Consider the following 26,028-nt stretch of genomic DNA (forward strand, 5'->3'; position numbering starts at 1 on the left):
GGGCACTAAAGGCCACTTGGGCGGCTTCTACCTTGCTCTTTGCAATGATTTTCTCCTTCTCTACCAGAGGAAGGCACCGTGCCAGTGTCTTCACCCTCTTTTCATTATGCACAGCCCACTCCTCTACTCTCTTGTTCATCTCCTTCATGCTTTCTCCTTGCTTCACGGTTAGTGTCATGAGCCTTTGCTCTTGGTCCTCCAACTCTCTGGCTAGTCTCTCTTGCTCTTCTTTTTCAGAGTTTAGTTGCTCTGTCAGGCGCTCAATTTCTTCTTGCTGCTCCTCTATGTCTTGTTTTCTCTCCTCATCTTTGGCATTCATCTCAGCCATAAGAGCATCCACTTGAGCAGATTTCGTAACGAGCTCCTGGTATGGCACTATTAGGATCTTCTGCTCTCTTTGCATCTTCACTAGCTCCTGTGTTTCGTTCTCAGGCTGCTGTCTCTAGTGCTCCTCCCTGTCATCCTTAGCCTTCATTTCTTGTTTGAGATCTGCGATCTCCCTTTGCTACATGGCCATCATCCTTGTTTTATCCAGTTGGAAGGAGGCTACTGATTCCTTCTCACCTGCCAACTCATCCATGGCTATCTTGCATTCCTCCTTAGCTTTCTCCAATTGGGAGAGTAGCTCAGCGATGTACTCGTCGTAGTTAGCCGATGGCGTCATCGTTGTGTGGATGGGTGAAGTTGAGGCTTCCACCTTCTGTCGTTAAGGATCTTGCCTGGATTCCGCATCAATAGCTGGCCTCTTTTGTCTTGTGGCCATGGTTTCGGTGCTCTCTCTCTGGGCCATCTCTTTGTTGATGAAGTATTGCATCCATGCCACGAAATTTGACACATCGACACTGGTCGGGATGCTAGGGGTGATGGTGGTGGGTTCAGTGGAAGGCACCAGGAGGGTAGGAATTGGATGAATTGGGGCCTTGCGCTTGCCCTCAGTGACTGTAGATGGAACAATCTCCGGCACCTGTGTGCTAAACGCTGGCCTTTCTTCTCTTTGTGGGCTCCAATTCCCCGATTCATAAGGTCAGCTTTATTGCTCGATGGACCGGCGTGTGGCTTCAGCCAAGTCCTCTTCCTCCTTCCTTCTTAGTTCTTCCTCTTCCTCATCAGCCTTTCTTCTCCTTTCCTCCTCTGCTTTTCTCTACTCTTCCTTCTTTTTCTCTTTTTCTTCTTTTTCCTTTCTTTTCTTCTCCTCTGCTTTCTATTTCGATGCCTTCTTTTCTTTCTTTAATTATTCTTTCTCCTTCTCTTCCTCCTGTCTCTTCTTCCTCTCTCTCTCCTTGGCCTCTTTTAGGGACTCTTTCTTTGCCCTTTCCAAGTCTTCTCTCTCCTACTTTCTTCCTTCGTCATCCTTCTTCTTTCTCTACATTGTCTTCTTTTTGGGATTCTTGGTTGTCTTTTTGCTTGTCTGTCCTTCCCCTTCTTCCTCTGTCTCAGTTCTATCGGTGGACCTATCCTTGTCCTGGTGAGGAGGCGACCTTTCTGGCGTTTCTCCTTCTCCTTCTTCTACATCCTGTGCTTCCTTCACTGCCTTCTGGATGAGCGTAGTCAAGACACCTCCATACCCGATGAAGGAGGATTTGGAGGAGGCTTTCTTTCTTTCTATAGCTTTAGAGGCTGGATATTTGCCTCCTGTTCGCGCACTTCCTAGGGCCAATGCTTTGGCTGCCTAGTGGATCGTTTTTCGCACATAGCCGTTCCAGTCCACATAGCCTAGTGGATCGTTTTTCTCACATAGCCTAGTGGATCGTTTTTCGCACATAGATAATTCGATGCATCAATGAATTGTAGCACTGGCTAGAGAAGAGCACATGTATCATCTTGGCTTGCATCCTAGCTTCTGCGTCGGGGATATCCTGGATGCTTATGCCGTCATGTGTGAGCACATCTTTCCTCTTCATTTTAAGCATGGAATAAACCTCCCTTTTCTATTTCCTCTCCGCCTTTGGCTCCAACCCCAAAGCCTTCTCCACCAAGGCTCGGTCTAAGCGGACCTGTACCTGCTTTGCACTTTCTCCTCTGCCCACCATCACAGTGCCACATTCTTGATCTGGGTTGTATGTTCTGAGGAACTCCACGCACTTTAGGTGGTCCGGCTCCTGCGAGAAATTTTCAAGATACTTCGTGAGGTTGCATTGTTCAACCACCCTCCTAGCTGCTTTCTCCTTGGCCACCACAACTTCTATGTTGTGGATGATTCGAAATTTAAGCTAGCTGAAGGCGCGGTTCCCTAGGTGGATGTAGTATTGCTCTCTTTCCTCGTCTGTGAATGGGAGTTGGTGGGCGCGGTCTTGCTGCAACATTTTATGTTCCTGCCATAAATTGTACTTTCATTAGTGCTTTCCACATATTAATTCACTTATTGCTGGAAAAAAAAAACTCTATGCTTTTTGAATGAATTCATTAAGAAGCAATGTAGATTTTCTTTGCCCTTTACTTCAAAGTTTTCATGCCCATTTTCCTACCCCATGCGTTTTTTCATAATACATGTTTATGTTTTTCACTGATTTTTCTTTGATTTACCCCCTTTGATTCATTTCTCATCTGATTCATTTCATCTTACCCCTTTCTCATCTGATTCATTTCACCTTACCCCCTCCCCTTCCATCTTGAGAAGAATCCTTCCTAGGATTGAGGGTCAAAAGGTCAAGGGCTTTCGGCATGTTGATGTAGGAGTTACTTGTAAAGGAGCCAAGTATAGAAATTTGGATTGTACTCCAATTGAACTTCGTGGTCCAAATCAGAGGGTCGAATTCCCACGTGCGTGATGTATGTGAGAACATCTGTGAGGAAGTCACAAGAGTCGACACGGCTAGCAATGTGTAAGTCTATGGCGATGATTTGCGATGGAAGGGGTGGGATGGATTTGCTCAAAAATTGGTGACTTTGCATGTATCCTTTCAGATTCATGTGGATGTGGAGAGAAGTGGTGGAGAGGAAAGGGTGATTGCAGCTAGTGAATTGACTATCATTCATATCTTCTAGGAGGGCTAGGCAAAAAGAGGGGAGGAGACTAGCCCTCATCATAAGATGAGCCAAGAGTTAGGGTCAAAGAAGAGGGGAGGTAGGCCGCGCTCTTGTGGAGTCGGGTCGTGCTTAAGGAGTAGCTTAAGTAACCTAAGATAATTACAGGTTGTTACAAAGACGGGGTCAGGGCATGAGGAGAGATCTGTAAGAAAGCGTGTCATAGAATCATCTAGGATTTTCGAGGTAAAGAGAAGGGCATGCTCGAAGGATACTACATTAGAGTTAAAAATAATAGGGAAGTCGTACCGCCCGTGGAGGTGGCATCAAAATCCACACCTACCCTTCGAGGATATGCCATGTAGGTGGGGTTGTTCCGCTCGAACGGCAGGGTGTTACAAAACGCCATCCAGGCGAGCATACTGATGTCGCATACTCGCCTCCTCCACAGGGGTTGGCTTTTGTAGCCCTGTACAGTGTGTGGAACTTCAAAAACTTTGTTCTGCCAGTAATCAGCCGCTTCTGTTCCCCAAGAGGTCGCAGATTTTTCTCGCTCTTCTAGCCATCTTTGCCCAAACTGGCCACCAATCACGATCACCTCATCCATCAGCTTGAACGGAAAGACCCTTCGCAAACTATTGGGTAGGAGAAAACTAAAGGTGAATGGATCCTTTCCTTGTTCTTGTATCTCCCACAACACCAGTTCTGCATGGAATCCAGCGGGGATATCATCAGGGCAAGGTGGGAGGGATGCAGTGTCAAGATTGTGGGAGAGAAGGAAGGAGTCTCACTTGTAGCTTTCTTGCTTGCACAATGGGGGAATACACACAAAGATGGAGGCTGAAAACAGTTTTCCTCTCCTTAGTTGTGAACTCTAGTACATAGAAATAGAAGAACCCTATATATGGGTCTCAAACCAAACTCAACTAACTAAGGTGGCATACTAACTGAGCCACGAACTAGAGTAGATAAGGATAGCCGTCATCTAGCTATTTGTTGAGATATCGAGCTCCACTCGTGATATGCCAGGGTGACCGTTGTGCATTTATGTCATCGACGTGTTAGTTGCAGATGCGGTTGGTACACCGCCCATGAATAATAGCTAGATGACAGCTATCCTTATCTACTCTAGTTCGTGGCTCAGTTAGTATGACACCTTAGTTATTTGAGTTTGGTTTGAGACCCATATATAGGGTTCTTCTATTTCTTTGTATAGGAGTTCTTTTGGCTTACACAACTAAGAAGAGGAAAACTGTTTTCAGCCTCCACCTCTATGTGTATTCCCCCATTGTGCAAGCAAGAAAGCTACAAGTGAGACTCCTTCCTTCTCTCCCACAATCTTGACATGGTATCAGAGCCTTGTTCGTGATAAGGAGCTCAAGAAAGCAAGCCAAGATCGCGGTGTTCTGGTAAGAGGAGCAGTGTTGCTTTCATTTTCTATTTTGGGAGCAGATCTCTGTAGGTAGCACAGCTGGAAAGTGCAAGAGTGCATTGTCTCAGGTTGAGACGCCCTTCGCGGTGAAGCAAGAGGGCAGTATATGCTGCGGGTGAGGGTTTTAGCCTTCGCCGACCTTGTTTTTTTTATTTGAGGCCATTTCGGGGCCTGTTTTGGAGGCGGAAGTTTTCTGCACGCACTCAGGAAAAGGCCCAGTTTTATGTTGTGCAACCACTGTTATACAGGTCGGTGAAAAGTTATTGTAGAAATTGCATCGTATCCTTGTGCGCAGAGACATTGGGAGTTACAGAATCATCCCTGTTGCCTGTTGATGCAAAATCGTCACTAGGAAGTGACTGTGTGGTCAAATACCACTTTCGTCAATTTTGCAGATTTGCCCTTGTGAGGCTGAAGCTGTGTTTTCTGCAGTGACAGAATTTTTTGCAGTGTTCTGTAATGGCGTCTGATTCTCTTTCACAGATTGTCACTGAAAAGCTTGACAAGAACAACTTCCAAGCATGGAAGTTTAGAATGACGAATTTCCTTATGGGAAAAGGATATTGGGAATTTGTTACAGGAAATGAAGAAGAACCAGTTCTTCCTGATGTTCCCAATCAACAGCAAATGCAGGCATTTAAAGCATGGCATGAGAGAGCCAAGAAAGTTATGTATTGGCTGTCCATCAGCATTTCAGACTCTATGATTGTGCATATTCAGGATGCAAGTACGCCAAAGGAGGCATGGGATACTTTGTCAAAAATGTATAGCACAAATATGCAAGCCAGGAAAATGCAGCTCAAGCAAGAGTTGCACAATGTGCAAAGAGAAAGTATGAGCATCAATGACTACCACATGAAGGTGAAGAAGATTGCAGATGCACTTGCTTCCATTGGGTCGTCAGTGGAAGATGATGATTTAGTCTCAGTGACCTTGAATGGTCTAGGGAAGGATTATGCACAGTTCTGAACATCCATTTCCGTCCGTGAAAAATTTCCTGATTTTGAGGAGTTGATTGCTCTTCTAATTTCTGAGGAGCAGAGAAATGGTGGTGCATCTTCTTCAGGAGGAACTTCAAAAGAAGCTGTCTTCTACTCAAATGCTGGAAGAGGTAGAGGCAGAGGTAGAGGGGGCCGATTTGGAGGCGGTGGTAGAAATCAGAATATGCAGCAAACTCAAGAAAACCAGTCCTATGGAGGAGGACGTGGTAACTCTAGAGGCAGGGGGAGCCAAAGAGGTCATGGTGGATGGCAAAGAGGCCAAAATGCAAAGAGTAATGTTGAATGCTACTACTGTGGTAAAATGGGTCATATGGCTAAAGACTGCTATAAAAAGCAGAATGACATCATGAATGGAGAACTGCAACAAGGGAATTATGCATCTTCTAGTAGACAGGGTGATGATAGAAATGAGCATTTGTTTATGGTGCAGCACATGAACAATTCTGTGACAAGTGCAGAAGAAAGCAATGATGTATGGTATGTTGACTCAGGTGCATCAAACCACATGACAGGTCATGCAGAATGGATGGAGGATGCAAGAAAAATGGAAAAACTAGGATTTGTGGAGACTGGTAATGATACTGCACATCCTATTGTGCAGATTGGAAAATTTCCTTTGTCTATGCAAGATGGGAAAAAGAAATACCTGTCCGATGTATTTCATGTCCCGAAATATCACCAAGAATCTGGTTTCTGTTGGTCAAATGGTTGAGCAGGGCTTGCAGGTCAGATTTAATCCTCATGGATGCTTTGTTGAGGATATGAAATATGAAGGTCGCTTGATAGCAAAAGGAAAGAAGAAGGGCAGAATGTTTACATTGGATGCAGACAAGACTGAATTGAGTGCAGCAATGTTTGCACATGGGACCGGTGTAGTTGCAGATATTGATATCTGGCATAAACGCATTGGTCATGTTAATGTACAGCAACTTAAATCAATGCAGGCCCAAAATATTGTTGCAAGATTGCCCAAATTCAAGGTTGCAAAAATGCATAAGGTATGTGAAGCCTGCCAATTTGGAAAACAGGCAAGGAAACCATTTCCTAGACATGTTCAAGAGAGTGAGAAGCCATTGGAATTAATCCACTCTGATGTGTGGACTACTAAAGCTGCATCTCTTGGAGGCTGTCATTATTTTGTCACTTTTATTGATGACTATAGCAGAAAAGTTTGGGTGTATTTTATGAAAAAGAAAAGTGAAGTTTTTGGGCTTTTCAAAACTCTTAAAGTTATGGTTGAAAAAGAAACAGGTCTGCAGATAAAATGCCTAAGGTCAGATGGAGGGGGAGAGTACCTCTCAAATGAGTTTGCAAGGTTCGTGCAGGAGCATGGCATAAAGCAGCAATATTCATGCAGTCATACCCCACAACAAAATGGAATTGCAGAAAGGAAAAATAGGCATATTGGAGAGGTATCTCGTGCCATGCTCAACGAAAAAGACTTGCCAGATTTTTACTGGGCTGAAGCAGTTGCTACAGCAGTCTACATAATGAACAGGACTCCCATTGCAGCAATACATGGGATGACTCCAGAGGAGAGGTATACTGGTAGGAAACCAGATATTTCCCATTTGAAAATTTTTGGTTGCATTGCCTATGTACATGTGCCAGATGAGTTGAGATCCAAGTTGGATCCAAAAGCTGAGAAGTGCATCTTTATTGGTTACTCTCTGCAGCAAAAAGGGTATAGATGCTATAACCCTTCTACTCGTAAGTTTACAGTGAGCAGAGATGTTGTTTTTGATGAGATGAGTAGCTGGTATAAACCAGTAAATGTGATTCATGATGTAGATGCACAAAATGGTAATGCTGCACAGAATTCACAGCAACAGTCACAAAATATTAGTGGACCTGGAGCGTCCTCTAGCAGTGGTTCACATTCTTCGCCATGGACAGGTAGATTGAGATCAGGAGAATCTTCTCAAAGCAATGCAGATAGTGGTATGCAGGTATCACGAAAAGGAAAAGAGAAGGTTGATCAGCCCATGTTTGATGTGAATGCAGGTCACTCTTATGTGGATGGTGAATCCAGTGGCTCAGAACAGAGCATTGATGATGAGTTGGGTATTCCTTCTATTGTTACACCTGGAGTAAGGAAGACCAGGGATGTTTTGAGAGCACCTGGGAGTGAACCTACTTTGCGTAGGTCTACCAGAGCTAGGTATCCTGTGGATAGGCTGAAATATGATGGATTTACAGCCATTCACTATGCATATATGGTCAAAGTGATACAGGAACCAGAACCCACTTCTTTTGAGCAAGCCATGGGAAAAGAAAAATGGGAGAAAGCCATGGATGAAGAAATGGATGCCTTGGAAGCAAATGCTACATGGGAGTTAGTACCTTTGCCTAAATGTAAGAATGCAATTGGCTGTAAGTGGGTTTATAAGGTGAAGCACAATGCAGATGGTTCTGTGAACAGATACAAGGCAAGATTAGTAGTCAAGGGGTATGCACAAACATATGGCATTGACTATGAAGAAACATTCAGTCTGGTTGCAAGGATGGCAACCGTAAGAGCAGTCATTGCTATGGCTGCATCAAAGGGATGGTCTTTACATCAGATGGATGTAAATAATGCCTTCTTGCATGGTGATTTGCAAGAAGAGGTCTATATGGAGCAGCCACCAAGTTATGTGCATGCTGTTCATTCTGAGTTTGTTTGCAGGTTGAAGAAAGCCTTGTATGGCTTGAAGCAAGCACCTAGAGCACGGTCTGACAAGATAGGACAGTATCTTGTCACTATTGGCTTTCAGATTTCCAAGGCAGATTTCTCACTTTATGTGAGAAAAATAGAGAAAGGTATTATGCTGCTTGTCATTTATGTTGATGATTTGATTATGACAGGTGACAGTGATGAAGATATTCTTCATGTGAAAATGCTATTGAAGCAAAAGTTTGAGATGAAGGATTTGGGAGAGCTGCGTTATTTCTTGGGCATTGAGGTGATTAGATCACCAAGTGGGATACAGCTCTTGTAGAGGCAGTATGGATTGGACATGCTGTCCAAATATGGGATGACAGGCTGTAAGCCTATTTCAGTTCCTTTGGAGCAGAATGTGAAGCTGAGCGCAGATGTAGGTGAGCTTCTAGAAGACCCTACTATGTACGGACGCATAGTAGGAAGCTTGATTTATATGACTATTAGCAGGCCAGATTTGAGCTATGCTGTTGGATTGGTAAGTCAGTTTATGCAAGCTCCAAGGAAATCACATTTGGATGCGGCTAGACGTATACTCAGGTATGTGAAGTCCACATTGCAGTATGGACTATTTTATGAGACTGGGGTTCAGATACAGCTGCATGGATACACTGATGCTGATTGGGCTGGTAGTATTTCCGATAGACGATCTACCAATGGATATGTGTTCTCTTTTGGGAGTGCTGCAGTCACTTGGAGGAGCAAGAAACAGCCTACAGTTGCCTTGTCGAGCATAGAGGCTGAGTACAGGGGTGCAGCAATGGCTGCATGTGAGGTAGCTTGGTTGCATAAGCTACTTTATGATATGCATCAGCCTATAGATGGGCCAGTTGTCCTTTATTGTGACAACATGAGTAGTATACACTTGGCAAATAACCCAGTCTTTCATGCTAGAACAAAGCACATTGAGGTGCATTATCACTATGTGCGGGAGAGGGTTTTACTAGGTCTTATTGATCTAGTTTATGTCAGCACAGAGGATCAGGTAGCTGACATATTTACGAAGGCATTGGGTGCAGAGAAGCTGCGCAAGTTCAGAGACCTGCTTGGTGTGCAAAAATTGGGATTGAGCTCGAGGGGGAGTGTTGAGATATCGAGCTCCACTCGTGATATGCCAGGGTGACCGTTGTGCATTTATGTCATCGACATGTTAGTTGCAGATGCGGTTGGTACACCGCCCATGAATAATAGCTAGATGACAGCTATCCTTATCTACTCTAGTTCGTGGCTCAGTTAGTATGCCACCTTAGTTATTTGAGTTTGGTTTGAGACCCATATATAGGGTTCTTCTATTTCTTTGTATAGGAGTTCTTTTGGCTTATACAACTAAGAAGAGGAAAATTGTTTTCAGCCTCCACCTCTATGTGTATTCCCTCATTGTGCAAGCAAGAAAGCTACAACTGAGACTCCTTCCTTCTCTCCCACAATCTTGACACTATTATTCATGGGCGGTGTACCAACCGCATCTGCAAACTCACAAGTCAGTGACATAAATGCACAACGGTCACCCTGGCATATCACGAGTGGAGCTCAATATCTCAACACTTCCCCTCGAGCTCAATCCTAATTCCTGCACACCAAGCAGGTGTCTAAACTTACGCAGCTTCTCTGCGCCCAATGCCTTCGTGAATATGTCAGCTACTTGATCCTCTGTGCTAACATAAACTAGATCAATAAGACCTAGTAAAACCATCTCCCGCACATAGTGATAATGCACCTCAATGTGCTTTGTTCTAGCATGATAGACTGGGTTATTTGCCAAGTGTATACTGCTCATGTTGTCACAATAAATGACAACTGGCCCATTTGTAGGCTGATGCATATCATAAAGTAGCTTATGCAACCAAGTTACCTCACATGTAGCCATTGTTGCACCCCTGTACTCAGTCTCTGTGCTCGACAAGGCAACTGTAGGTTGTTTCTTGCTGCTCCAAGTGACTGCAGCACTCCCAAAAGAGAAAACATATCCATTGGTAGATCGTCTATCAGAAATACTACCAGCCCAATCAGCATCAGGGTATCCATGCAACTGTATCTGAACCCCAGTCTCATAAAATAGTCCATACTGCAATGTGGACTTCACATACTTGAGTATGCGTCTAGCCACATCCAAATGCGGTTTCCTTGGAGCCTGCATAAACTGACTTACCAATCCAACAGTATAGCTCAAATTTGGCCTGGTAATAGTTATATAAATCAAACTTCCTACTATGCGTCTCTACATAGTAGGGTCTTCGAGAAGCTCACTTGCATCTGCGCTCAGCTTCACATTCTGCTCCAAAGGAACTGAAATAGGCTTACATCCTGTCATCCCATATTTGGACAGCATGTCCAATCCATACTGCCTCTGCAAGAGCTGTATCCCACTTGGTGATCTAATCACCTCAATGCCCAAGAAATAACGCAGCTCTCCCAAATCCTTCATCTCAAACTTTTGCTTCAATAGCATTTTCACATGAAGGATATCTTCATCACTATCACCTGTGATAATCAAATCATCAACATAAATGACAAGCAGCATAATACCATTCTCTATTTTTCTCACATAAAGTGAGAAATCTGCCTTGGAAATCTGAAAGCCAATAGTGATAAGATACTGTCCTATCTTGTCAGACCATGCTCTAGGTGCTTGCTTCAAGCCATACAAGTTCTCTTCAACCTACAAACAAACTCAGGATAAATAGCATGCACATAACCTGGTGGCTGCTCTATATAGTCCTCTTCTTGCAAATCACCATGCAAGAAGGCATTCTTTACATCCATCTGATGTAAAGACCATCCCTTTGATGCAGCCATAGCAATGACTGCTCTTACGGTTGCCATCCTTGCAACCGGACTGAATGTTTCTTCATAGTCAATGCCATATGTTTATGCATACCCGTTGACTACTAATCTTGCCTTGTATCTGTTCACAGATCCATCTGCGTTGTGCTTCACCTTATAAACCCACTTACAGCCAATTGAATTCTTATCTTTAGGCAAAGGTACCAACTCCCATGTAGCATTTGCTTCCAAGGCATCCATTTCTTCATCCATGGATTTCTCCAATTTTTCTTTTCCCATGGCTTGCTCAAAAGAAGTGGGTTCTGGTTCCTGTATCACTTTGACCATATATGCATAGTGAATGGCTGTAAATCCATCATATTTACTCATCATCAATGCTATGTTCTGAGCCACTGGATTCACCATCCACATAAGAGTGACCTGCATTCACATTAAACATGGGCTGATCTACCTTCTCTTTTCCTTTTCGTGATACCTGCATACCACTATATGCATTGCTTTGAGAAGATTCTCCTGATCTCAATCTGCCTGTCCATGGTGAAGAATGTGAACCACTGCTAGAGGACGCTCCAGGTCCACTAATATCTTGTGACTACTGCAGTGAATTCTGTGCAGCATTACCATTTTGTGCATCTACATTATCAATCACATTTACTGGTTTATACCAGCTACTCATCTCATCAAAAACAACATCTCTGGTCACTGTAAACTTACGAGTAGAAGGGTTATAGCATCTATACCCTTTCTGCTTCAAAGAGTAACCAATAAAGATGCACTTCTCAGCTTTTGGATCCAACTTGGATCTCAATTCATCTGGCACATGAACATAGGCAATGCAACAAAAAATTTTCAAATGAGAAATATCTGGTTTCCTACCAGTATAGCTCTCCTTTGGAGTCATCCCATGTATTGCTGCAGTGGGAGTCCTGTTCATTATGTAGACTGCTCTGCCTCAGACCAATAAAAATCAGGCACGAGATACCTCTCCAATATGCCTATTTTTCCTTTTTGTAATTCCATTTTGTTGTGGGGTATGACTGCATGAATATTGCTGCTTTATGCCATGCTCGTGTAGGAACCTTGCAAACTCATTTGAGAGGTACTCTCCCCCTCCATCTGACCTTAGGCATTTCATTTGCAGACCTATTTCTTTTTCAACCATAGATTTAAGAGTTTTGAAATGCCCAAACTATTCACTTTACTTTTTCATAAAATACACCCAAAGTTTTCTACTATAGTCATCAATAAAAGTGACAAAATAATGACAGCCTCCAAGAGATGCAGCTTTAGTAGTCCACACATCAGGGGCTTACTCTCTTGAACATGTCTAGGAAATGATTTCCTTGCGTGTTTTCCAAACTGACAGGCTTCACATACCTTATGCATTTCTGCAACCTTGAATTTAGGCAATCCTACAACAATATTTTAAGCCTGCATTGATTTAAGTTGCTGTACATTAACATGACCAATGCGTTTATACCAGATGTCAATATTTGCAACTACATCGGTCCCATGTGCAAACATTGCTGCACTCAATTCAGGCATGTCTACATCCAATGTAAATATTTTGTCCTTTTTCTTTCCTTTTACTATCAAGTGACCTTTATTTTTCATATCCTCAACAAAGCATCCATGAGGATTAAATCTGACCTGCAAGCCCTGCTAAACCATTTGACCAATAGAAACCAGATTCTTGGTGATATTCGGGACATGAAATACATCTGACAGGTATTTCTTTTTCCCATTCTGCATAGACAAAGGAAATTTTCCAATTTGCATAATAGGATGTGCAGTATCATCACCAGTCTCCACAAATCCTGGTTTTCCCATTTTTCTTGCATCCTGCATCCATTTTGCATGACTTGTCATGTTGTTTGATGCACCTGAGTCAACATACCACACTTCGTTGCTTTCTTCTGCACTTGTCACAGAATTGTTCATATGCTGCACCAGAAAGAAATGCTCATTTTTATCATTACTCTGTCTACTAGAAGATGCATAATTTCCTTGTTGCAATTTCCCATTCATGATGTCATTCTGCTTTTTATAGCGGTCTTTAGCCATATGACCCATTTTACCACATTAGTAGCATTCAACACTGCTATTTGCATTTTGGCCTCTTTGCCATCCACCACGACCTCTTTGGCTCCCCCTGCCTCTAGAGTTACCACGTCCTCCTCCATAGGGCTGGTTTTCTTGAGTCTGCTGCATACTCTGATTTCTACCACGACCTCCACATCGGCCTCCTCTACCTCTACCTCTACCTCTGCAGCAAGGGGGATTGTGGGACTACATCCTCCCTGAATCGCTTCATGTCAATCTCAAGTTTTGCTTCCTCCCCCTGCCATTCTCCGTGTGGTGCTTCCTCTTCAAATCCGAGGGCATCGATTTCCTGGGGGTTTAGGCCGGCCAGCAATAGGTATTTCGTTGCTCGTTCAAGCTCAGCCTAACCTCCGCAGGTTGGGGTGGCATCTGCAATCCAGCATCTAAGGCTCTGCGTGCGATGCTGAGCTTTTTTTGTGTCACCTCCAACGACTCTCCTTGCTCTGAGCGGGTGGTGTCCATGGTGGTGTCGAGGAAGGCTTTTTGTTGGGCACCGAAGGCTAGTTGGGCGGCTTCTTCCTTGCTCTCTGCAGTGATTTTCTCCTTCTCTACTAGAGCAAGGCACCGTGCCAGTGTCTTCACCCTCTTTTCATTATGCACAGCCCACTCCTCTACTCTCTTGTTCATCTCCTTCATGCTTTCTCCTTGCTTCAGGGTTAGTGTCATGAGCCTTTGCTCTTGGTCCTCCAACTCCCTGACCAGCCTCTCTTACTCTTCTTTTCCAGAGTTTAGTTGCTCTGTCAGGTGCTCAATTTCTTCCTGCTGCTCCTCTATGTCTTGTTTTCTCTCCTCATCTCTGGCATCCATCTCAGCCCCCACAAGAGCATCCACCTGAGCAGATTTCGTAACAAGCTCCTGGTATTGCATTATCATGAGCTTGTGCTCTCTTTGCATCTTTACTAGCTTGTGTGTTTTGTTCTCAAGGTGCTGTCTCCAATGCTCCTCCTTGTCATGCTTAGCCTTCATTTCTTGTTTGAGATCTGCAATCTCCCTTTGCTGCATGGCCATCATCCTCGTTTTATCCAGTTGGAAGGCGGCTACTGATTCCTTCTCACCTGCCAACTCAGCCACCACGGCTATCTTGGATTCCTCCTTCGCTTTCTCCAATTGGGAGAGCAGCTCGGCAACATACTCGTCGTAGTTAGCCGATGGCGTCATCGTTGTGTGGATAGGTGAAGTTGAGGCTTCCACCTTCTGTCATTTAGGATCTGTCCTAGATTCCGCATCAGTAGCTGGCCTCTTTTGTCTTATGGCCATGGTTCTAATGTTGTGTCCTTGGGCCATCTCTTTTTTGATGAAGTATTGCATCCATGCCATGAAATTTGACACGTCGGCACTCGTCAGGATGCTAGGGGTGATGGTGGTGGGTTCAGTGGAAGGCACCAGGAGGGTAGGAATTGGATGAATTGGGGCCTTGCCCTTGCCCTCAGTGACTGCAGGTGGCACGATCTCCGGCACCTGTGTGCTAGACACTGGCCTTTCTTCTCTCTGTGGGCTCTAGTTCCCCAATTCATCAGCTCAGCTTTATTGCTCAATGGATCGGCGTGTGGCTTCAGCCAAGTCCTCTTCCTCCTTCCTTCTTAGTTCTTCCTCTTCCTCATCAGCCTTTTTTCTCCTTTCCTCCTCTGCTTTTATCTGCTCTTCCTTCTTTTTCTCTTTTTCTTCCTTTTCCTTTCTTTTCTTCTCCTCTGCTTCTTGTTTCGATGCCTTCTTTGCTTTCTGTAATTCTTCTTTCTCCTCTTCCTCCTGTCTCTTCTTCCTCTCTCTCTCCTTGGCCTCTTTTAGGGACTCTTTCTTTGCCCTTTCCAAGTCTTCTCTCTCCTTCTTTCTGCCTTCCTCATCCTTATTCTTTCTCTGCATTGTCTTCTTTTTGGGTTTCTTGGTTGTCTTTTTGCTTGTCTGTCTTTCCCCTTCTTCCTTTGTCTCAGTTCTATCGGTGGACCTATCCTTGTCATGGTGAAGAGGTGACCTTTCTGGCGTTTCTTCTTCTCCTTCTTCTACATCCTATGCTTCCTTCACTGCCTCCTGGATGAGCACAGTCAAGACACCTCCATACCCAATGAAGGAGGCTTTGGAGGAGGCTTTCTTTCTTTCTATAGCTTTAGAGGCTGGAGATTCTCCTTCTGCTGGCGCACTTCCTAGGGCCAATGCTTTGGCTGCGTAGTCGATTGTTTTTCGCACATAGCCATTCCAGTTCACGTCTTCTAGGGTATGGGCTGCTACATTCTCCAGCACAGGTACGCTAATTAGATGCATCAATGAATTGTAGCACTGGCTGGAGAAGAGCACATGTATCAGCTTGTCTTGCATCCTGGCTTTTGCGTCGGGGATATCCTGGATGCTTATGCCGTCATTTGTGAGCACATCTTCCCTCTTCATTTTAAGCATGGCATAAACATCCCTTTTCTGTTTCCTCTCCACCTTTGGCTCCAACTCCAAAGCCTTCTCCACCAAGGCTGGGTCTAAGCGGACCTATACCTGCTTTGCACTTTCTCCTCTGCCCACCGTCACATTGCCACATTCTTGATCTGGGTTGTAGGTTCTGAGGAACTCCACGCACTTCAGGTGGTCCGGCTCCTGCGAGAAATTTTCAAGATACTTCGTGAGGTTGCATTGTTCAACCACCCTCCTAGTTGCTTCCTCCTTGGCCACCACAACTTCTATGTTGTGGATGGTTCAAAATTTAAGCTGGCTTAAGGCGCGGTTCTCTAGGTGGATGTGGTATTGCTCTCTATCCTCGTCTGTGAATGGGAGTCGGTGGGCGTGGTCTTACTGCGACATTTTATGTTCCTGCCATAAATCATACTTTCATTAGTGCTTTCCACATATTAATTCGCTTATTGCTGGAAAAGAAAAACTCTATGCTTTTTGAATGAATTCATTAAGAAGCAATGTAGATTTTCCTTTTTAGACTTGGACTTTTTGCCCTTTACTTCAAAGTTTTCATGCCCATTTTCCTACCCCATGCATTTTTTCATAATACATGTTTATGTTTTTCACTGTTTTTGCTTTGATTTATCCCCTTTGATTCATTTCTCATGAGATTCATTTCACCTTACCCCTTTCCCATCTGATTCATTTCACCTTACCCCCTCCCCTTCCATCTTGAGAAGAATCCTTCCTAGGATTGAGGGTCAAAAGGTCAAGGGCTTTCGGCATGTTGGTGTAGGAGTTACTTGTGAAGGAGTCAAGTATAGAAATTTTTATTGTACTCCAATTGAACTTCGTGGTCCAAATCAAAGGGTCCAATTTCCACGTGCGTGACGTATGTGAGAACATCTGTGAGGAAGTCACCAGAGTCGACACAGCTAGCAATGTGTAACTCTTCCTCAGTCAACAAGGGATTGAGGTAGGGGTGTCCTTTGAGGTGTTCTTCCATGGGTCGGCCCCGAAGAGTAGTTAACACTATACAAGGTGGGCATGACGTAAGTGGGATCATACTCTGTTGTTTTGATGGTGCGGCGTTGCTCAACGTTGGTCATTATGCAACATCCTTCAACTTCCCATTGCAACCTAAGAGCGTACCACTGCCTCAAGAAAGGTGATCCAGTATCCGCGAGTTGTGATAACGCCGCGATTTCTTGCTCAGTGATAGCAGAAGTGGTTCGTGGATGGTATGACGTGATAAGACGCTGTTTGATGGCTTGCTCCTTGGAGATTTTGCTGTTAAGCAACTCAGAAGTGGAGCCAGAAGCTTTTGCAAACGCGAATTCAAAGGTTTCCCAAGAGCAAGGCATATTTTGCACTTCAGTGCAAAGGTTTCTTATAATAGACCTAAGTCCAAGCGGTGGTAGCTTAGCGTGAGTGACAGGAAAGTGTAATCTAGTCTTTTAATACAATCCGCCACGTCATCCCCGGTGTCCTTAGCGAGGTTAGCGGCCAGCGCTAAAAAGGATTTTCGTTCATAGGAGGGCGTAAGGCCGACAAGTGGTTGAGGTTTGATAGAACAAGTGCTTTTGACAACAAAGATGGGCGGTTGAGAGGGTTCGTGAGTTTGTGATTGGGCTGCTTAGATGTTGAGTGGATTAGGAGCAGCCACGATGGACGGACTGCTGCATTCAGGTTGGAGTTGGGGAGGCGGATTGACTTCGGCGGGTGATGACTCTTGTGACGGAGCCTGTGGTTTGGGCCGATAGGCTTGTGGGACTTCTTGGGCCTAGGCGTGGGTGAGGCGGATGGTTGTGGTTCAGGAGAGCACTGGGGCTTGTGGTTTTGAGGGTTTATGGAATGCAGTTTGATCAAGCGTGAGGGCGGCGTATGAATGGTGCCTTTGGCCATATGGGCCTTAGGGATCCACAGCCAGGTATTTCCCTCGTAGTAGCCTTGCGCATGTAAGAGGGCTTTAGGGACCCATCTTTGCTCGATCATGCGGTGCTTTCTATGACTGCGTCTTGGCCTCCTAGGTTTAGAGTTTTTGGTCTTATGAGGATAGGAGCGTTGACTCCTAGGCGACAGTTGTGGCTGCTTAGGCTTCCATTGAAATCTAGGCTTTTGAGCCTTATGTTTTGCTACTGTGGGCTATGATTCCTGAATTCTAGGAGGTGGTGGTTGTGCACTACCCCCCTCCTTAGATTTGGTTATGGAGAATTCTATTGGTGGCTGTGCGGGCGGTGATGAAGTCGCGCAGCCCTTACTGAAAGCTGTGACAATGCGAATGTTGCCTATTGCGAGGTGGATGCGCTCCGACTCATAATCAACATTGCAGTGAGTCTGATTTTTGAAAGTGCGCCTTAGCAGCGACTCCGTGCCTGCATCTTCAGCATTTGGCAACACGTAAAAAATCATTGTGACAGTCTCTGAATCGGTAGAAATGGCTACTTTGCACTTGCCGAAGAGTGCATTGGAATGGGCCCCATAGGGGATTAATTTAGCATTTGTGGGCTGAAGTGGTGGTCTGCCAAGTTTGGTCCAATGATCGTGAGTTAGGACATTGAAGTCTGCTCCCTCATCGATCAGAGCATTGAAAGTGGAGGTTTGTTTTGCAGTGATCATTATATGGAGGTATGCGGGCTCTACGGCTTCCTCATCCTCGTCCTCAATCTTAGTGATTATGGCCACTCGTACTTTGATAGGTGGTTCTAACATCGGGGGCTCGTGCAAAGGATGGGTGGGAGGGTAGTACTTCTTGACATGACTGCCATTGGAGAAGCCTATTCCCTCACCATCTAAGGTTTCGAGTTCGACATTGCCTATGCGGCTGATCGCACGAACTTTGAAGGGTCTAAGGCCTCGAAATTTCATTTTCTGTTTATGTCCCTTAATGGAGTAGAGGAGCACTAAGTTGCCCTGTTCAAAGTCGCACTGCTTGACATGCTTGTCAAACCAACTCTTGCGACGGGCCTTCTCACATATAAGTGCATGGGTGGCTAGAAGACGGGTCTCTGATAGGCATTCAAGCTCGACTAGGCGTTGCGTCCATGCCTCCTTCCCTTCCCATCATTCTTGAAGAGCTATTCTCAGGCTAGGAACAAAGAATTCTAAGGGTAGGATTGCTTCTGTTCCATAGGTCAGCTGGAATGGATTTTGACCGACAGCCGTTTTATAAGCTGTACGGTAAGCCCACAAAGCTGCCATAAGCTTGTTGTCCCAGTCGCTACGTGAGGTTGAGACTACTTTGGTCAGGACATTGACGATTGTGGATTTTTCCTGACCGTTCGCTTGAGGGTAGTATGGCGATGATTTGAGATGGATAATGAGAAAGGTGGATAGGAGATGCGCTATCACTTCGTTGATGAAGTGCATGCCTTGGTCACCGACAAGTTCAATGGGGCAGCCGAATTGCGAGATCACTTGCTCCCATAAGAACTTGGCAGTCATCCTAGCATCATTTTTACGTGTGGCTCTTGCCTCTACCCATTTCGTGAGGTAATCCGTGGCCACAATGATGTACTTGGCTTGTGAGTACTGCGCCGCAGGACTGATGGGTCCTATGAAGTCAATTCCCCATTTTTCAAAGGGTTTTCGAGCAATAATTGGGATCAACTCCATCTAATCCTTGCGAATCGGGACTTTTGTCCGTTGGCACTTGTCACAATGCTTGACGAATTGTGTGGCATCGCAGAAAAGCGTGGGCCACCATAGTTGAGGCTGCAGCACCTTCCGTGCTGTCGTGTTTTTGCTAAAGTGTCCTCACACAATACCGATGTGTGCCTTCGAGAGCACATCGTGCTTTTCATGCTCACATACGCATCTATACAACAATCTGTCTTGCCCCAGCCTAACGAGTTGACTTGCAATCAGCTGATAGGGCTGGATCTTAAGGATTAAGCACCTAAGTTGCTTTTTCTATTGGTCGCTTAGGTAGTCCGTGCTTAAGCATTTGGACTATGTCATCCACCCAATATGGCGTTAGATCAGCCTTAAATAAATCTCTCTCGCTGGACAGGTGGAATAGATGGGCGTCGGGTAATTCATCAACGATGCCCCAACGGCTTCTCCCGTGGGAATGCGTGACATATGGTCAGCCATGTAGTGCTGTTTTCCTTTCTGCACAACCACGGAGAAATCGAATTCCAAGAGCAGAAGGAGCCATCGAGCTATGGGTTTTATAGCACAAGGTTTGTTTATTAGAAAGAGCACGGCTTGATGGTCCACGAAAAAGATGAAGGGTGTGGCCAATAGATAATGCTGAAATTTCTTCATAGTGAACACCATGGCTAATACCTCTCTTTTTGTTGTCGAGTAGTTCATTTCCGTCTCACTGAGTTGTCTGCTAGCAAAGCTCACTGGATAATCTAAGTTGTGCTCACTAGGTTGGCACAACACTGCCCCCATGGCAAACTTAGAAGCATCGATGTGCACGTGGAAGGTAATGGTCCAATCTGGGGCTCGTAGAATTGGTGCCGTGGTTCAAGCATTTTTCAAGTCTTCGTACGCTCGTTGGCATGCCTTGGTCCACTTGAAGACAATCAGCAGTTTGTACAATGGTCTCGCGATCAGCGCATAGTTTAGTACAAACCACCGATAGTACCCTGTATGGCCTAAGAAGCATTGAACTCCCTTGCAATTAAGTGGTGGTGGAAGGTCAACAATAACCATGACTTTCGAGAAGTCAGTGGCAATGCCATTAAGTGTTCGATCCAGGTCGAATGGACACACAGGTTGTCTACAAAGACTTCTATTTCCTTATGAAGTATGTCCTTAAAGATGGTGCACATGAGGCGTTGGAAAGTGGCAGGGGCGTTAGTCAACCCGAAGGGCATGACTATGTAAGCAAAGACGCCCCACTCTGTGGCGAAGGCGGTCTTGCAGGATGCACTTGCACCTGGTTGTACCCTGAGAAGCCGTCCAGAAAATAGTAGGCTTCCTTGCCTGCCACCCTCTCAAGCATGTGCTCAGTGTATGGCAATGTGTAGTTGTCCCTCTTTGTAGCAGCGTTCACCTTCTTGTAATTGATACACACTCGGATTTTTCCATTCTTTTTCATCATGATGACTATGGGTGATACCCAGTCTATGTGCTCAATTTCGTAAATGAATCCCGCTCTCATCAGCTTGTCAATTTCCTCTTTGACAGGATGAGCGTGTTTTGGATTCATAGGGTACGGTCGTTGCTTGACCGGCGTTGTGTCTGGCGTCATGGGTATGTTGTGAGTCAGGACACTCAAATCTATCCCCTTAAGCTCTTCCAAGGACCAAGCGAATACATCTATGTATTCTCGCAAGAGAGCGACAAGACTAGTTTCTTCTTCCTCAGTGAAGTTGTGGGCAATGAAGACTGGTCGGGGTGTTTTCCCTTCCAGGGCCAGATTCACCTCCCTGACCTTGGCTGGTCCCTCGATTGGTTCGTTGGTTTGTCCTTGACGTTTGTCACCTAACATAACTACTACCCTATCCCCTTTTTTGAATTTCGTGAAGCGCTTAGGGAGGTCCTGCGGTTTTCGCTGTTCTTCCGTTCACATATCCCTGGGTTGTTTTACCCTTTCCTGCCTTAACCGTTAGCGCCTCAGGTGGACGGGTAGGTCTCCCTTTTTGCGTCTAGTCGTGGGCGGCCTAGGAATTTTTGGATCACTATCCGAACTAACCTCCGACTCAGAGTCAAGCTTCCCGTCTTCGCTAGAAGAGGTAGTCTCCCCTGGTGGGCGCAGTTCAGATGGTGATTCTGTCCTAAGGACTAGTGTCGTCCTTGGCAGGGCTAAGCCTGCTTGTTCAAGGTCTATTGCTCCTACGTATTCCAACCAGGCACGGTCACATTCCCTGCGCATGATCCCTCGCTCTATCCTAAATATATTTCTTTTCTACGGCTTGGAGTTTTCTCGTATTTGCTCTATTTCTTGTCCTTTAGTGTCATATTCTACGGTATCCACTTCACCCTCAGTTTCATCAGTGAAGGATTGGTAGTCTTCGTATTCGTCGTTAGAATCCCCTTCATCAGACTGCTCGTCATCTCCTAGGGCTTGGTACACCTCTTGTCGTTGGCCAGGGAGTAGGGCCTAGTTATACATGAGGTTTAAGTCATGCACTCTGGTCCATTGCCACTTGGATTCACCTAAGAGATCCTAGAGTGGTTTGAAGTTTGCAGCTGAATTGCCAGCTAGCTTGTCTGTCAAGTATTCCAGCATCTCCTGGAGTTTCCTTTTGTTAGTTGGGACTTGGAAGTTGACAGGCTTAGGCTTTCCTCAAAGGGTTCCTGCCATCATGCAGACTGGTACGGAGAGTGTGTCGCTAGGCTTGTCGATCATTTTGATGGCTTGCTCATATGCCTCATGATCTGAGAATGGCAGGTCAATTGTAGCAAGAACATGCATCCAATCCCGCTCATCCTCTGGGCACGGGATATACTTGGTCAAGGGCCCATAGGACTCCTTGATCTGAGTGTTACCCTTGAGCATAGCAGAGATGGCATCTAGGTCACCTGGTGAGGTCTTCCAAGTATCCATCTCTATCCTTACGGCATCCATTCTGTTGCCAAGGAAGATCAAGCCGTTACCCCAATCTTCGATGACTCTAGCATTGCGCATCTAGGGTCGGCCTAGTAGGATATCGTAGTCCACTCCCTTCATGACTATAAAGTCAACAGAGAACTGGATGCCTGCGATCTTCATTGGCCAATTCTTAAGTACCCCGAATGGCTTTACTCTCATACCATTTGCTAGTGTGACATTAAACCTAGCAGTTTTGATAGGCGGGTTTCCCCAAGTCTAAAGCACTGCGTGGCTAAGCACACTAACCCCAGCTCCCGTGTCTACGATTCCCTTTCTGGTTGTGTTGCCTAGGGCTAGGACCGGTAAGACTACGTGCATATCAGAACCTTCCCAGAAGGCATTGACGTGAAAGGATTTAGGCATAGAGTGCAGTGTCAAACTCGGTATTTGCGTTTCTGCGTCATGGTCTTGAGGGTCTGCCGGGACCTGCTCTCGTGACCCTTCGACCCGCTGCTTAAGATCTTGCCATAGGGTAGGATGCTGCCTAGGCAAATCTCCCAGGCTAAGTGTTACAGGGGTAGTCACTAGCGTGGTCAGGAGATCGTTGGATACTCGTCTCTCCCCTAACTTGGATTGTCCTGGCCAATGGCCATGACCGATCTGCGGCTCTGTAGCATCAAGGCTTGGTCTTAGCGGCACTGCTTGTGGTGCGGCTGCTTCTGCCGACTTGGGTTGAGGTGGTGATATTGGCGTGCTTACACTGGAGAGATCATCGATCTCGTCCTCTGTGATGGGCTCAACGTCCTTGAGATGCTCTTGAGCCTCCTTCACCCATTCCTTCACCTTTTTATGGCCTCTAATTGTCGCTTCGGATGCGGGTATTCCCCTACCTTAGCGCTTCCCTTTTCGTCCATCTTAGGGGCTGAAGTCTCTGCCTCTGCGTCTGAAACCTTCTTTCCAGTAGGGAGAGTTGTAGCACTCTTGGTTTTTAGTGTGACTTTAGCTTCCGATCTCTTCTTTTTCTGCCTGTGGCTTTTCTTCCCTATAGAGGCTGTGTCAAGATTGCTAGGTCCTGCAGAGAGATGCCAGCCTGCTTCGTTTGGGCTAGGGTCATGATTCGCAATGGGATAGGTGTGGCCTCCCCATCGAGGTTTTCCACACCAAACAACCCCAATGGGACAGATAGTATGTTGGCTGAGGTAGAAGATGGATTTCTCTTTGGGCAATCTGCGAAGAGATGGGTGATTCCGCACTCTGCATACCTTTGGTCACGCTTGTCTTTGTTTTGCTGCTCTCTTTTAGGGCAGCATGATGAGACATGACTGGGGTGACCACAAGTCCAACAGATGATTGGATCCTGTATCTGCACTCCTAGGCCTCTACCTCATCCTCTTCCTAATGCCATCACCAGCACAGGTTGATAGTCCATGAGGACAACGTTTCCCTCGTTGTTATGCGAGACATAAGGGTATATGTATGTTTCTTCCTCACTTGGCTCCTCCACGTAAAGGACTGGAGCATCGCTCGGTGGATGGGTCATGTAAGGACCAGGTGGTCTAGGGATGCCCGTAGGATTTATTTCCATCCTGGGAACAATTGGCTTCATATCATTAGGTGCGGGAAGGGCCAATGGGGCTCCCCTTCCAAAGAATGGCTACAGCCTGTTCGCTAGGGAAGGCTGACCCTAGGGTTGCGAGTACGGAAGCCTTCTTCGTAATCTACAATGCGCGACGTCATGGCCAAACCTACCACAGTTAGTACAAGGTCTTGACCTAGGGTCTTGACACTCAATCGGTAAGTGGTTTCCACCATAGTACACGCATTGGACGTGTAGGCGCGTTGGTTGTCTCAACATGTCTTGCAACTTGGCTAATTCCATCTTGACATCAGCCAAGCCTTGGTCTGTCTCGGTGGCCTTTCCCTTATCTTGGGATGATGGGATTGATCGCTCACTAGAGGCTGACGCTCTCTCTGAACCTTGCGAGTTGGTCTCCTCTACGTTGGAGCTCCTGGAGCTCCACTCTTTCATCTGATCATTGACTCTGATGGCTTCCTCAAACACTCTAGCTATCGCATCTCCCTGCAAGCTTGAATTGCCTGCCAAAGCCTTATATAACTCCTCGTCTCAAATTCCGCTGATGAATACAGTTGAGACTGCTCTTTCAGTCGGTCGCTCGCCCAGAGGGATTCTCTTGAAGAGACTCCTCACATGGGTTACGTAGTCGCAAATGTCCTCCTTCTCTTTTTGCTTGACGTTCATCAAGCGTACTAGTAGGTTATCAGAGTATCAGGGCTTGGCAAATCTCTTAATGAAGAGATCCTTGAGGCCATTGAAGTTGGCTCACTCTACAGCATCTAGGCTCGTATACCATGTCCTACCCTTGCCACCTAGGCAAAGCCCGAATTCTTGCGAGCATTGAGTTAGGTCGTTGGATTCACAGACTTGCTCAAACTGCTCAACAAAGCTGTATGGGTCATCATGGGGTTGGTACTTGTCGAGTTGCTTGGCAACGATCAGTATTTTGGAATGGCTCTTTGAGCCTTGGTTCGCTCCTAGTCCTGCGAGCAGCGATGTCGCTAGTGCAGCGGTACTTTGTTCTGCAGCTGTGTTATCTAGCAGTCGCTTAATGAGAAGCTTGCTCAACGTCAAGTCCCCCTCTAGGGCTCTCTCGTGATCTGTTCGGTTCCTACCTACTAAGTTCAACACTCGCTACACCTTGTGCAACTCCGTACTTTGCCTTTGGCTTCTAGCCTGCTCATCCCTATTGTATTCGGCCATGCTTTGCAGGCTAGCTTTCTCTCCTCTTCTAGATCTGCGATGATGGCCTCCGGTGTCCTACCGCGGTTCTCATACAGGGCGTGTGTGTTGTAACTGCTTACCAGCTTGCTGAATAGCATCTGGGAAGACGTTCAAATCGAGTTTCTCATTAGACCAACGGTCTGAGCTTTCCTCTGCCATTGTCGAGTTGTCTTGCTCCACCAAGCTGTCGATCAGGTTCAGTAGACTTGTTAAATCCACGTCGTTGGCGCCCCTTACTTTGTCCTAATCTACGCTTTGATGGTTTGTCTATGTCTTGGGTCCTCTCCTATTGTGGGTTCCTTGAGTGGCTTATCTGAGTGAGTTCCTTTAGTTATTGAATACAAACCTCAATTTATGATCACTCAGTGCGTGTGTCATTTCTCGTGCACTTGTGCTCAATTAGGCATTCAGCTTTCTTAAGTATACTTCAAGTGCGGAAATTCAATGTGAGAGCAGCAAGCAATTCCTAAGTGTCTTATGCACTCTCACTTGTTTCGGGCTTGATAGGCTTGTAGATCAATTTTCTGGCCGTTTTGTCAGGGTTTAGGATTTTTCTCATATGTCGCCTTGTTTGTTTTCTGTCAGTCAGGTTTTACAGCTCAACAGTTTGCATCTAAGACTTTGGGTCTCGCAACTGCCTACTTCTAGCTGCTAAGCGGCGGCCGCTATGATTTTTTCCTATTACGTGTGTCAGAACCAAGTTCTGAGCGCCCGAAGGGTTTTGATAGTTTGCGCCACTGCATTTTAGCCGGGTCATGTCAAGTTTCTGAAAATTTTGATAAAAAGTTGCACTCGGGCCAATTGGTCCGAATTGCAGGGTCCGAGTAGGTCACTCGAATGGGCCGAGGCACAAGGTCGAGGGCCGAATTTCAGGGTTAGACTCGGGTTTTGATTCGGACGGGCCAAATGGCAAATTTGGACAAGGTGATTCAGACAGGCCGCATGGCACTTGGACCGAGGGCCGAATGTGGAAAGTGGCCAAGGGCCGAATTTGAGACTCGAACGGGTTGTTCCAGACGGGAATGTGCCACATGGCCGATAGGTTGACTTCGACGGGCCGAATGGGTGGGTTCGGACGGTTTTGATTCGCACGGTGTCCGAGGGCCGGGTCTGAGGGCCGACTAGGGTTTGGGCCAAGTGGACTGAGTGACAGGGGCCGAGGGCCGCTTCTGGGACTCGGCCCAGAAAAGGCTACTCGAACGGGCCGAGTGCAGCGCGCATAAATAGTGTAAACACAAATTTGATCGATTCACAAGATGTAAGCAAGCACAATGGCCATGCACTTCTAGATCCTATCTAGGGGAGTAGAGGGAGAGATTCATATACCTGAACGGGCTGGTAAGCGCGTCGGTGATGCAATCGAATCGATGCGGGCTGGAG

Source organism: Lygodium microphyllum, chromosome 11, assembly GCF_053477565.2.
Source record: "Lygodium microphyllum isolate KBCC chromosome 11, Lygodium_microphyllum_v1.1.10, whole genome shotgun sequence".
In the NCBI taxonomy this organism is placed as follows: domain Eukaryota; kingdom Viridiplantae; phylum Streptophyta; class Polypodiopsida; order Schizaeales; family Lygodiaceae; genus Lygodium; species Lygodium microphyllum.